Source organism: Eptatretus burgeri, chromosome 17 (genome assembly GCF_056783735.1).
Source record: "Eptatretus burgeri isolate ZD-2024b chromosome 17, Ebu_testis_v1, whole genome shotgun sequence".
Taxonomy (NCBI): domain Eukaryota; kingdom Metazoa; phylum Chordata; class Myxini; order Myxiniformes; family Myxinidae; genus Eptatretus; species Eptatretus burgeri.
The window spans coordinates 48,639,786-48,654,320 of record NC_140977.1 but is presented as its reverse complement, the minus strand read 5'-3'; the positions used below and the strand labels follow the sequence as shown (position 1 = coordinate 48,654,320).

The window sequence follows — 14,535 nt, the reverse complement described above, 5'->3', positions numbered from 1 at the left end:
GAGGTGGAAGATGTCATGTATTCATGTGTCAGATCAACCGGAAGCGCGGTCATCAGGAGGGGGAACGAAGCTGCAACACGAAGAATCTTGACTCGTGAATGGCTCTGAGGTTTCTGTGTGTTGAACACAATAAAATATTGATGGAGCACTCAAACTGCTTTCCCTGCCTGATACATTACACCTGTGTTGTGATGCTGTAGCACGTGATGCGAGGCAAAGCGACGTCGCATGATTCTGGAAAACCCAAGGCAGCACCACGTCACGGGATGGAGCACCACGTCACGGGATGGAGCACCACGTCACGGGATGGAGCACCACGTCACGGGATGGAGCAGCACGTCACGGGATGGAGCAGCACGTCATGGGATGGAGCACCACGTCACGGGATGGAGCACCACGTCACGGGATGGAGCACCACGTCACGGGATGGAGCACCACGTCACGGGATGGAGCACCACGTCACGGGATGGAGCACCACGTCACGGGATGGAGCACCACGTCACGGGATGGAGCACCATGTGATGAAACACAGGTGAACCCAACACAACGCTGAACGTCGTGACTCGATGTCACAATTCCCACACCACAGGATTCCCGATTCCAGTGGCGAGAGGATGTGTATGGGAACTGCAGTCGTGATGGGATAAATATGTTCATGAGAGTATTATCTTATGGAAGAATTTCCATGCGAAAGAAAGGGAAATGAAGAATATAATGAAGAAAAGGGAAAGTAAAGCAAAATGTGAACCTGTGATTAACCTCCCCTCCTAAAACAAGATAATAATCACCAAGGATTTCTCCCATGGACCATCTTGTGTTTTGGAGGTTCAAGTACGTGGTGTCACGTGATGATGTCTGCTGACGCGGATTGGCTACACTGAAGCATTGTGCTTCCAAAATTGCTGAATCAAAGGTGATTACACTCGAGGGGACGGCGTGGTACCCAACCGTGTAATGAAAACACAAAGGTGACGAGCTGAAGCGTTTATTGGAAGCTACAGTTACATGATGGATGGACAAACATGAAATAGAGATTTTACATTTATTGATGTGATAAAGGGTTGATATTTGATGAGAAACTGTTCATGTTGATAATCATTGTTCACCATCAACACATCGCAGGAACATCAAGCAGAGGAAATGGTGAAACAGGTGTCTTGTTGGAAGAATGGGATGAGAAGATGTGAGGAGGTGTGTCCGGTCATGGTCTTGGAACTCTTATTCAACCTGATGAACCACTTGGGGTGAGAAGGAAAGATGTAATTTCACGGATTGTTCATGAGATTGGTTAATCATGTCAATAAGTTATACCAAGCAGATCCTCCCTTCGACTGGATCAATAAATATTTACATTTTAGACACAATGTGGATCTCACACACCACACCCCACACCCCAAACTCTTATCACTTCATCTTTTACCATGGTATCTTGAACCAAACAACCCGAAATATAAAGGAAAGACATCTGTAACTGTCACAGTAACCGTGACATCCTCCATGACGTGTTATGTTCCTCTGGGAGGAATCATCACCTGTTCTCACGGTGTCAGAATGATGGTTTAAATTTCACAGAATCGGGACTCGAACCCAGGATAACAAACATCAATGTTGAGTGAGATACCGAGTTCCTTATCCAACATCGGAACTCGAACCCAGGATAAGACACCTCGACGTTGAGTGAGATACGAAGCTACCTGCCCGACGACTGTCTTCCATCAACGAGTGGTTCATGGATTGAGAAGTACAAGGTGGGGCGGGGGTGGAAGGGGGGGGTTGTATTTCTGACCCATTCATTAGTGTTGTAAATAATTAATGAATATGACAAATACTGTGTGAAGCAGGTAGTTGGTAATCACGTCGATTGGAGATTATATTGAGATATAATAAAGTTGCTTAAAAGTTACATGTGACAATGATCCGCATTGTAATTTTTACATTTCCGACAACGAATCGACATGTTGTTCATCACCTCGTGTGATGTATCTTGAACAAGAGTGTGGATGGTTGTTGTAGCGAAGTTTTCCTTCAATTAATCGATACATGCAGGTTAATTATCGTGTGTACGTCACAGTGTTCCATCATTCAAAACGTTCATGTATCACCTACAACACTGTGGGAGAAAATATAATCTCCACCCTCACTGCTTCCCGCCAAAATGATGATAAATGTGTCAGATATAAATTCCCCTCCCTGTTTTATCTTCCCGAGAAGATCATATTTATTACAAGGAAATTTTGAATGATTATCAAGAAATATTTTTGAAAAGTTGGTGAAATTAAATACACATTGTGAGTAATTTATGAAAACATTCATCACTCGACATTTGTGAAGATTAAACCGGAACTGCACATACCTCTTGGTGATCCCTCATCCATCAACCAATCCTCCTCTTCTTCCTCCTCGTCCTCTTCGTCCTCCTCCTCCCCCTACTGTGAAGAAACACCGATGGAGTGGAAATCTGAAGGTGCAAGACGTTGATTTGTGGAAAAGAAGTTGATGGGGGTGGGGGGGGAGGGGTGTGAGGGAGAGATGGTGGAGGAGGGATGGGTAGGGGGGGCAGGTTGAGGGGAGATCGGTGGTGGGGGGTGGGGTGGAGAGATGGTGGGGGTAAAGAGCAGGGGGATGGAGAGATGGTAAGGGGAGGGGTGGAGAGATGGTAGGAGTGGGTGGGGCTTGGTGAGATGGTCGGGGTGGAGGGGGAAGGGGTGGGTGGGGTTTGGTGAGATGGTCGGGGTAAAGGGTGGGGGATGGAGAGACGGTGGAGGTGGAAAGGGGAGGGTTGGACGGGGGTGGGTGAAGATATGTTTGGGGTAGAGGGCGGCAGAGGTGGGCGAGGGAGGGATGGAGAGACGGTAGGGGAGGGGTGGGTGGGTTGGGGGTGGAGAGATTGTCGGGTTTGAGGGAGGGAGGGGTGGGCAGGGGGGGGGTTGGAGAGATGGTCGGGATAAAGAGTGGGGGAGGGGTGGGTGTTGGGGGTGAAGATATGGTTGGGGTCGAGGGCGGCAGGGAGGGGTGTAGAGATGGTCGGGGTAAAGAGAGGGGGGAGGGGTGGGCGTTTTGTGAAGGAAGGAAATGAGGAGATGAATGTGAAGATAGACATGGAGTTATTGATTCTCATTTACTGTGAAATTGTTTGCACAAATATTACGAAACGAAAAAGGGAAATCTCGAATGTGGGAAAATGAGATTATCGGGAATTTAACGTTTATACTTACTTCGAAAAATTCTACGTTTGTAAAGTGTTGAAGAAGAACGCACGTCTGGTTGTCCTCGCTGATCTGGTCCATCATGATCCTCTCCTGGTTCTGGTTCCTCCATCATGGTTGACGACCCAACGAAGGCCAGAGAAAGGAGCATCGTACTCAATATCAGCAACTTCATGGTCCTGCAGCACATTGGAGTGGGTTTTGTGATGGAGCTGTACCAGAGATTATTCCCCTCGCCAAAGGAGAGGATGTTGCATTTGGGTCTGTTTGTTTGTTTGTCTATCTGTCTGTCTGTCTGTTTGTCTGCACAGAACTTTCGTGTTCGTCTCAGATACTGCTTGTTGGATTCAGACGAGATTTTCGACGTTAGTGCGCTTCTCATGCACAATGTTTTAATGATAATAATGACGTCGTAAGTCACGTGGTGTGGCAGCCATCTATCTATAATTTCAGCAGTGTGTGTGTGTGTGTGTGTGTGTGTGTGTGTGTGTGTGTGTGTGTGTGTGTGTGTGTGTGTGTGTGTGTGTGTGTGTGTGTGTGTGTGTGTGTGTGTGTGTGTGTGTGTGTGTGTGTGAGTGTGTGACCGCTGTTTCTCGACAACCACTGGTCCGATGTAATTGAAACTTGCCAGGTATGTTGCTGGGGACCTGAGGATGTGCCTTTTCAAGTTTTGATATGAATCAGACAAGTGCTTCCCAAGTTATGGCCATTTATTTACCAACCAATGACAGAAAACGTTGCTGCGTTTTCGTGGCCGTTGGAATCCTCAGCCACGTTCCCCATTTCAGGTTACAACGTTCGGACTTCCGGATAGTGATGACTTAGTGTATTCTAATAATTTCTCGACTTTTAATGCACATTTATGGATAAACACAATGCCCCAATCCAGTTGTCGTAAACGAGAGTGAAGGAGCGGCCTGTGTAGTTGTTTGAAAGTTAATTATTTTTTTGTTTTGGTTTGCACGGACCACCACGCAAGACCGAAGGAACGGCCTGTGTGCTGTTGTTTCTGGCACGTGGTTTGAAAGTTTTTTATTTTTATTTATTTATTTTTTTTTTTTGCACGTACGGGCACGTACTAGTATGTTAATAACGGAAAGTCTGAAACTGCACAAAGGAAGAAATTGAAACTTGGCACAAAGCAAGTATGATGAATGAGTGATTTCTATGACGTCATCGGTGTTCTTGTTATGACGTAATAATTGCATTCTTCTTCAGCGACCATCATTATCCCACCCTTTTTATGGAGTCAGCCACCAGGAAGCTTTGCCCGAGTCTTCATAACCGGCTGACCAGGATTGATGGTTGACAAATTATGGCTGGAATTTGGCCATGGTGCCGGGGATAGCTCGCCTCCTCTACACGAAGGACACCATGGGATGATAGAAGATTTCTCTCCCGACCATCACTATCTTTCTCTGTTTCACTTACTGCTCTCCAAATTCTACAAACTTGAAAGTTTTCTTGATTTTCTTCTTGCCACGAGGCCTTGACATCCAAACACCCTCAAGCAGAATTTCTCTATGTGGGAGACTTCAGTGGACACCACAGAGAGTGGCTGAAATCTTCCCACACAGATGTTGGGGGGTTGGGAGGGGGTGGGGGTTGAAGCTCTTACGTTTTCCTTTCTAAATGATTTGGAACAAATTATCACACACCCTTCCCACAAATTATCACCCATCCCAGATCCTCGTGACTATACCACCAATTCGTTGGATTTGTTCATCCCTTCCAGTCCATTGCATTACAACAACACAATTTCACCTCCAATTGGTTCTTCTGACCACAATCCTGTGAACGTCCCTTTACTTTCCACCACTTCCCATCCGACTGCTCCGACGAAACGCCAGTATTGACATTTTAATAATGCTGACTGGACTGGTTTACGAAACTTCTTTTCTGACTTTCCCTGTAAAGACGACTGTCTCTCCTCGAGTGATGCCTCTATCTCTGCTGATCGTGTCGCTGAGGTTATTATTGCAGGAATTGAGGCTTTTATCCCCTTCTCTTTCAAATCTATCTCTCTGACCAATTCTGCTCTGCGGCCATTCGTGCAAGGGATGCCGCATCTCGGACATGGAAAAAGTCTTCTTCCCTTGACTCGCATTCATCTTTCATATCCTCCAGAAATCATTGCAAACATATGAGTCGTGAGGGGAAGCATTCCTTTATCTATGTGTGTGTCTGTCTGTTTGTTTGTCTGCGACCGCCGTTTCTCCACGACCGTCAGTCCGATCTGATCGAAACCTGCCAGGAATATTGCCGGGGCACCGTAGATGTGCCTTTTCGAGGTTTGATGCCAATCGGACGAGCGGTTCCCAAGTTACGGCCATTTTATTGCCTTTTTCAGTGTTGGAAAGGTGTATATAAGGTAGCTGAAGTGTCGTTCCACCTTCTCACCTTATCATGCCATTTTTTCTCAGAATAATGATAACAGTATAATAATAATAGCACAATAATTGGCAGTACACAATAATTGAATAAAAAGAATAACGTGATACAATGACCAATGTCCGTCAACCAATTACGACCTATATATTGTCTGTAAATCAGACAGGACGTGTCTGACTTTCCTCTCCCAAGACGTGTCTGACTCCCAAGTATCTCTCCCTGGTTACTCCCTCTTACGGTATGACAGACCTGAGCCTCGTCCTGGTGGAGGTGTTGCTCTCTTCATCAAAGACTCTATTCCTCACTCTCCCTGCACTGCTCTCACTCCCCCACACCCCCAGGAATACCTCTGGCTTCGGCTTCCCCTCCACTCCCACCTCATGTTTATATGTGTACTGTACCGTCCACCGAACAGTGATGACTCCATCTACACCTCACTCTCCGAAAACATGGACCATCTTCTATCTTCTCATCCAAACTCTCTCTTCCTCTTATGTGGCGACTTCAATTGTCATCACGCCAGTTGGCTAGGTGTGGGTACCTCTCTCACCTGCCATGGGACATCAGCAAAAGCTTTCTGTGACTCATTGGGACTGACTCAATCGGTCAACTTCCCGACCCGGATCTCAACCAATGGTACTCCATCTCTTCTGGATCTGATTTTGACAAATTTCCCTGACAATATCTGCTGCTCTTCCTTCGCTCCAATTGGTTCTTCTGACCACGTCCTTGTTAAAGTGGACATCTCTCTGGCTGTTATCAGAGAACCACCTCACCGCCGTCGAGTCTGGCATTTCACTCAAGCCGACTGGCAGGGTCTCAGAGCAGCCATCAAACTTACAGACTGGTCTCCTATTACTACTTTCTCAAACATCAACTCATCCTGGGAATTCTTTCAAAGAAACTTGCTCTCCCTCATGCACAGATTTATCCCCTCTCGTGTTCAGTTGTCTTACCCTTCCTCCCGCCCTTGGTTTACTGAAGCTTGTGGCGAGGCAGTTGTCCTGAAACAACTTGCCTTTGCCTCATGGAAAGCAAACCCAACTGAGGAGCAATCTCAGTTCTTTCCACAAAGCTCGGAACAAGTGTGTAGCTACCCTCAGGAGAGCCAGAAAACAACATCTTTCTCATCTCCAAGTCTGAACTCTCAAACCTCTCTCCCTCCTCAAAATCCTGGTGGCGTTTAATCAAATCTGTTTCTGGTGTATGTTTCCCCCTCCATCCCCTCCCTTACCTCAAATGGCCGCACTGCTGATTCCACACGTGATAAAGCTGAATGTCTAAACTCGGTGTTTGCAGCTAAATCTTGTGTCCCAAACCCATCACTATCTCTACCCACTTTACCCAGTCGCACCCAACTGTCCCTGGACTCTGTATCCTTTTCTCCTGACAAGGTGGAGAGCTTGCTTTCAAACCTCGAGTCAGATTCTGCAACCGGTCCAGACGGCATCAGCCCACGTGTCCTCAAAGCCTGCTCTTCTGCTCTTGCTCACCCTCTCTCTGTTCTATTCACCCTCTCATTTTCCCAAGGTCATCTGCCATCTGCTTGGAAATCTGCTAACATCACTGCCCTGCATAAAAAAGGTGCAAAAACAGATCCCTGTAACTATAGACCAATCAGCCTTCTCCCAATCATCAGCAAGGTTATGGAATCCATCATCGCTTCAGACATGAAATCCTTCCTCTTCTCCAATGGCTTGATTTCCAATCATCAATTTGGTTTCAGACCAGGTCACTCTACTCTGGATATGCTGCTTCTGCTCTCCCATCAATGGATGGAGGTCCTCAATGCCAGACAGGAAATCCGAGCCGTATCCCTGGACATATCACGTGCTTTTGACACAGTCTGGCACCCTGCCCTACTCACCAAACTCTCTTCCCATGGTATTCAAGGCCATCTCCACTCATGGCTCGCAGACTTCCTCTCCTGTCGCAGTCAACGTGTGGCCCTAAATGGAGTTCTTTCATCCCCTCTTCCTGTGCAGGCTGGAGTTCCTCAAGGTAGCGTTCTGGGCCCTGTTCTTTTTCTGGTTTTCATCAATGATCTCTCGGACTCTCTGGAAAATCCTCTATTTCTCTTTGCCGATGACTCCACCCTCTGCCGTACCATCTGTCATCCCTCAGACCGGCAAGCAGCAGCTTCTTCGCTCACTGCAGATCTGGATAAAATCACAAACTGGTCCAACACGTGGAACATGTCTTTCAATCCAGACAAATCTCACACTCTCACTATGTCTCTTGAAAGGACCGTTTACAAAACCCCCATCCACTTTCTCAACAATCCTCTGGAAGAAGTCTTTTCTTTCAAGCTTCTGGGTCTCACTATCTGCCATGACCTTTCCTGGGAAAGTCACATTTCCAACCTTGCCTCAAAAGCCAGTCGCCGACTGGGAATCCTCCGTCGTGCAAAGTCCTTCCTCGGCCCTCTTGAGCTCCTGACCACTTACAAAGCTTTTGTCCGTAGCCTGATGGAGTACTGCTCTCCCCTCTGGGCTGGTGCTCCTGCCTCCCACCTTTCTCGACTTCACGCTGTCGAAACCAGGGCTTTTAAGATCATTGGCATCTCCCGCAATGAAGCTGAGTCTTTGGGCCTCTCACTCAATCACCGCAGGTTGGTCGGTGGTCTTTCTGTCTTCTACCGACTCCTCTCCAGCCTTGCCCCCCTGCTCTCTCTGTGATTTGTCCCAACCACATTTCCACAGGGCTCTCAAGGTCCGCCAACAACCCCCTTCTGGTAAAACTACCAAAACCACGAATCACTGCTCATCTTCACTCTTTCATTCCTCTTTTTTCCCGCCTTTGGAATAAACTTCCTCACTCTATTCTTTCCCATTCTTCCCTCCAGGCTTTCAAAACAGCTGTTCACCACCACCTCTTATCTTCCCCCATCCAAATCCTCGATCTTTTCTACCCCCGATAATCCACCCAAGCCCACTTCCTTCAATTCTCCTGCTTTCCTTCCTGAAAGTCCCTTTAATGTCCTTCTTCCCCTCGCCATGTTCCCCGTCCCATCCCCATCCTTCCCCATCCTTCCACAGTTCACCTGTGTCTGTTCCCCAATGTTTTGTCCCTTCCACTCCCGCCCCTCTTGTCTCATGCCTCCTTGCTGTGAGTTGTGTGTTAGCTCTCATACGAGCCTCGACCAAGGTATACAAAAAAAAAAAAAAAAAAAAAAGGACACGGTGCTATGACATCACGAATGACGTCACAATGCTTCCCCATTCCGATTGAAACTTGCCAGGAATATTGCCGGGGCCCCGCAGATGTGCCTTTTCGGGGTTTGATATCAATCGGACGAGCGGTTCCCAAGTTGCAGCCATTTATCTGTCGACCAATGACAAGACACGGTGCTATGACGTCACGAATGACGCCACAATTAATGTTTTTGTATTTTTTTTTTTTGCACGATTGACGGTCCGATCTGATTGAAACTTACCAGGAATATTGCTGGGGACCTATGGATGTGCCTTTTCAAGGTTTGATATAAATCGGATAAGCAGTTCTCAAGTTACGGCCATTTTTCTGTCGACCAATGACAAGACATGGTGCTATGACGTCACAATATTTATGCATTTTTTTTGCACGATTCACGGTCCAATCTGATTGAAACTTGCCAGGAATATTGCTGGGGACCCGCGGATGTGCCTTTTCAGTGTTTGATATTAATCGGACGAGCGGTTCCCAAGTTTCGGCCATTTATCTGTCGACCAATATCTGCGAGAGAGTGGGACGGGAGAAGGGAGGATGAGAGTGGGGGCGAGAGAGAGGCGAGAGAGGAAGGGCGAGAGGAGGGGGGAGAGAGGAAGGGCGAGAGGAGGGGGGAGAGAGGAGGGAGAGAGAGGGGGTGGTAGTGGGGACGAGAGAGAGGGGGTGAGAGAGGAGGGGAGAGAGGGGGGCAAGAGAAGGGGTGAGAGAGAGTGGGAATCACAATTCAAGAGAGGGGAGAGAGAGGGGGAGTGAGAGTGGGGGCGAGAGAGTGGGGGCGAGAGAGAGGAGGGGGGAGAGAGGAGGGACGAGACTAGGGGGGAGCGAGGGGGGGCAACAGAGAGTGGCGTCACAATTCTTCTTTGTTTGAGATGACGTCACAATTGGCGCTGGGGACCTGAGTATGTTTCCCAGGTGTTTCCCAAGTTATGGCCATTTACGATACGGTTGGTCCAATCTAATTGAAATAATGCCCCAATCCAGTCATCGTTTATGCACCTATGGGCCCGCCCCGATGGGCCGGTACCTGTCTATCTATAATTCCAGCAATCTCTGTGTATGTGTCTGTCTGTCTGTCTGTATGCGACCGCCGTTTCTCAACGACTGCCGGTCCGATCTGATTGAAACTTGCCAGGAATATTGCTGGCGACCTGCGGATGTGCCTTTTCAAGGTTTGATATCAATTGGACGAGCGGTTCCCAAGTTACGGCCATTTATCTGTCGACCAATGACAAGACACGGTGCTATGACGTCACAATTAATGCTTATTTATTTATTTCCACGATTGACGTCACAATTCTTCTTCGTTTGGTATGACGTCACAATCGACGCTGGGGACCTTAGAATGTACCTTTTTCAAGGTTTGATATTAATCGGACAAGCGGTGCCCAAGTTATGGCCATTTATTTACCAAACCAATGACAGGACACTGTGCTCTGACTTCACGAATGACGTCACAATTCATGTTTATATATTTATTTATTTTGTTTTTGTTTTTTTGTGAATACATTTACAGTCAGTCGCGAGAGAGGAGCGAGAGAGGAGGGGAGAGAGGGGGCGAGAGAGGAGAGGGAGAGAGGGGGGTGAGAGAGAGAGGAGGCGTCACAATTCAAAAGAGGGGGAGAGAGGAGGGGCGAGAGAGGGGGGGTGAGAGTGGGGGCGAGAGAGGAGGGGGGAGAGAGGAGGAGGAGCGAGGTGGGGCAAGAGAGAGAGGGGTGTCACAATTCTTCTTCGTTTGATATGACGTCACAATTGACGCTGGAGACCTGAATATGTTTCCCAAGTTGTGGCCATTTATGATACGGTTGGTCTGATCTATTTGAAAAAATGCCCCAATCCAGTCGTCGTTTACGAGAGCGAAGGAACGAAACTGCACATACTGGCACGCCTCACCCACGAGAGAGGGGGGCGAGAGACGGGGGTGAAAAAATGCCCCAATCCAGTCGTCGTTTACACACCTACGGGCCCACACTAGTTCAAAAGAAATGTGACAACCTCTCATCTTCGACCACGAACACGTCTTTCTAGTCCTGAGCTAAAAGTATCTCCAACAACTTCTGTCGCTCTACCTTTCCTTTGATTTTCTGTTCCGATGATGCTATCACTGTCTCTCCGACTGATAAAGCAACTCTTTTTGGTTCTCTTTTCCCTCGAACTCCACACTGGATGACTCGAACCTTCCATATCTCTCTGATGCTCCCCTCACCAATCCAATGTCCCTCCCCATAATCTCTTTTCATACAGTCAAAAGAATACTTCTCTCGCTGGACAAAAGCAAGGTCTACGGGCAAGATGGCATTCCTCCACGTGTCTTGAATGAATGTGCTTCAGAACTTGCACCAGTGCTTGCTCGTTGTTTCGTTTATGTTGAAAAACCCAAACTTTTCCTCTTTCCTGGAAACATGCCTTCGTACGACCTATTTTAACGAAAGGTGATCATTCAAACCCTTCTTTCTTCCGTCCTATTGCTCTGACTTCAACTGTTTCCAAAGTCATTGAATGTCTTCTCAATTCCCATGTTCTCAAGCACCTTGAATCTCACAGTCTTCTATCTGACCACTAATACGGCTTTTGCAAGGCAATATCAACAGGTCGCTCTCTCGATCGAGTGCAGACTGTGGCTGCTGGTTGCATCATTGGTTGGGACGCGCCTCTGCCGGGTTACAACGTACGGACCTTACCAATGCACTGGTACTCATTTCGCCGACCTCGGAAGGATGACAGGCTGAGTCGACCTGCTGGTGTATTAATTCAGCGGCCCAACGGGGCTTGAACTCAGGACCCAAGGAGTGCAAGCCACCACCCGAACCACGAAGCCAACACCAGGATTTTAATATCTACAGGTGATATCCTTTCTTATGTTACGAATGTCAGGTCCTCTTTGAGAGACGATGGGGAATCCTTTGTTGTTGGCCTTGACATCTCAAATGCCTGTGACAGAGTTTGGCATCAAGGTCTGATTTCCAAGCTTCCCTCTTTCAGCTTTCCTCCTTCACTCGGCTCTCTCACATCGAGCTTTCTCTCCGACCACTCTATCTCTGTAATTGTTGGTGGTCGTTCATCTCCCCCTTCCCAATCAACAGCGGTGTACCTCAGGGTTCCATTCTGTCCCCAACACTCTTCCTTCTTTTTGTCAATGACCTTCTTTCTTTCACAAATAACCAAATGCACTCGTATGCTGATGACTTAACATTACATTCCTCCATGTCTTTCCCATCTGCCCCGTCTTCCCTCCCACGATCTACATCTCGTTTCATCACAGCCACCTCTTTAAATTAGGATTTGAACAAGATCTCCCAGTGGGGAAAATGTAATCAAGTTAAGTTTAGTGTTTCAAAAAGTCAATTTCTTCCCATCTCCCTCTATCTCTAAAACTCCTCTCAACTCTCCAATCTCCTTTGAAAGCTCCATAATAAACCTCCGCCATCTTCGAAGATGGATGGAGGTTTCTGTTTTCACCCCTTTCTGTTTGTTTGTTTGTTTGTGAACAGTATTACGGAAAAACTCCTCGACGGATTTCGACGAAACTTCGTGGGGGGGGTTAGGTATGCTCCAAGGATCATGGCATTAGATTTTGGACTTGGACCCCCTCCCCCCGCCCAATAAAAAATTGAGAGAATTTTTTTTTTGCATTTCTTCATGTTTTAAGTGATTTCCAACCCCCCCCCAAAAAAATTGTTGCCCCCCCCCCAAAAAAATTTGTTACCCCGCCCCCCCAAAAAAGGATTTTTTTTTTTTTTGCATTTCTACATGTTTTAAGTGATTTCCAACCCAAAAAAAATGTTGGAGAAAAGAACTATAACTCTGTCAGCACTGTTGACATCATATTTAATGAATAAGATATAAGGTTCACTTGAGTGACTCAGTAGTATTGGTGGCGGAGGTTTTGCACTCTCCCGAGTGCTCCCCATCGAGTTAAACCATGTGATGCAATAAACCTACTGGTATTCGTCCAACATGAAATTTATCCTGAAATCAACATATTATGCAAATAGCGAAGTCTGCCTCAGAGAAATTAAGAATCCTGTTCAGATGTTGAAGATTCTTCTCCTCTGAGCAGTTGCTCCAACTATAGAAAGGATTGATTCGTCATTGTGTGGAGTACTGCTCTCACATCTGGGGAGGTTTCAGCTCCATGAACTGACTGGACACAATTGAATCCAAAGTTATTCGACTTGTGAACTCGACCAATGTGATCTCAAAACTCGACCCGCTCAAATTACGCCGCATCATCGGCTCTCTTTCTCTTTTCTCCAGAAATTACTTCGGTGTCTGTTCGCAAGAACTTGCTGTTTGTGTACCTCCACCATTTGCGATACCAAGGAATACTCGACAAGCCACGACATCACATGCAAATTGTGTGGCCATTGGCCATTCAAGGATGGACCGTGATGATGTTTGTTTCTTCCCCTCCACTGCCAAACTCTGGAACTCTTTACCTTCTCACTCCTCCCCAAACACTTGACATCCCCTTTTCAAAAAGCAGATTTTTTACTTTCTCAAAAGCTTAGACTATTCTCTCTTTCTTTACTTTTCTATTCATGCAGTTATTTTATTTAAGGCTTGGCCTCGTTGAGGACGATTCAGTCCAGGCCTGCGGCCTTCAACCTAAAAAAAGAAGGGATGTAAGGATAGCCTCGGGGTACACACACTCACCTCGAAGTTGTCTTGCCTGGAAGGATAGCCTCAGGGAAAGCACACTCTCTTCGAAGCTGTCGAACGGAGGTTTGAACCCTGACTTAGCTATGAAATATCATCCTGGTGCTTCACAGACTGAGTGATTTATCAATGCTTATGGTTTGTGCCGTCCTTCTGATGTAAGACAAACTGGGTATCCCATCTGGAAGAAATAGTCAGTCGACGTTCAAGATCCCACAGTGTTCTTCATTAAAAATGGACGAGACATTCCAAATCCCACAAAAACAAAATCCAAATTACTGCCTTAACCTCCAGGGGGCACTGAATCAGTGGCACATCTGTGGCCTCATCGACCCTGAATCCTTGTGCTGAATCACAAAGAAGAAGAGTGAAGTCGTCACACAATGCAGTTCGAATTCCGAGGTTTCAACCAAACCAGCATGTTTCACAACACAGTTCATCATTTTCAGATTGCCAGAGCAACGCAAACCGAAGATCCTCCCTCAAAGAAATAGAAGAGTTTATTCGAACCTGGAAATCGAGAAGGCAATAAAATTGTCACACCAGAAGTTTGAAAGTAACTCCATAATCCCTCATTACAACGAACCAGCAGAACTCGATATATCAAACAAGATAATCTCGGATAAGAAAACTAATTTCATGAGAACGAACGATTCCCCAAACTTACCGACTCTTTCCAATCAAGTGAACAGGATGGATCAAAATCAGGTGAACAGGTGTTGAGATGATCTCCGAGTGATGTGGAACAGAGTGAATCGTCCTTTTATCAGAAGCTAAATTGATGACATGACCCGATTTGTGTTTTCTCAAAATGTTGGTGAATCATTGCCAGGTAAACCTGGATGCTCCGACAAAGCAGAAAATAAATTAGATTTACATTTCAAACAAACCCAAATACATCACTGAGGATGTGACAACACAGGATATGTATAAAGTGCTTGTGTGCATAATAGAATCAAACTATAAATAACAGATGAAACAAAAATAGCACCATGGGACCTGAAGCTCACCTGGATCAGCAGAAACAGTGATGACGTCATAAAACATGGAAATTTTGTTCCTGTGCCGAATCTGG

At 46.6% G+C, this 14,535-nt stretch overlaps 1 long non-coding RNA gene across 3 annotated transcripts; it reads right to left on the bottom strand.

Annotated features, from left to right (window-relative positions):
• Positions 1–969: 969 nt before the first annotated feature.
• LOC147010028 (uncharacterized) lies at positions 970–14,242 on the bottom strand. 3 transcript variants are annotated; one of them, XR_015052710.1, is made up of 4 exons: positions 14,128–14,242; positions 3,216–3,385; positions 2,354–2,458; positions 970–1,238 (listed from the first exon to the last, which is right to left on the bottom strand). It is a non-coding gene; the product is annotated as an uncharacterized LOC147010028 (long non-coding RNA). The 3 variants fall into 3 exon arrangements; XR_015052708.1 differs by having other exon boundaries at positions 2,354–2,429; XR_015052709.1 differs by having other exon boundaries at positions 2,354–2,426.
• Between the last annotated feature and the right edge of the window lie 293 nt (positions 14,243–14,535).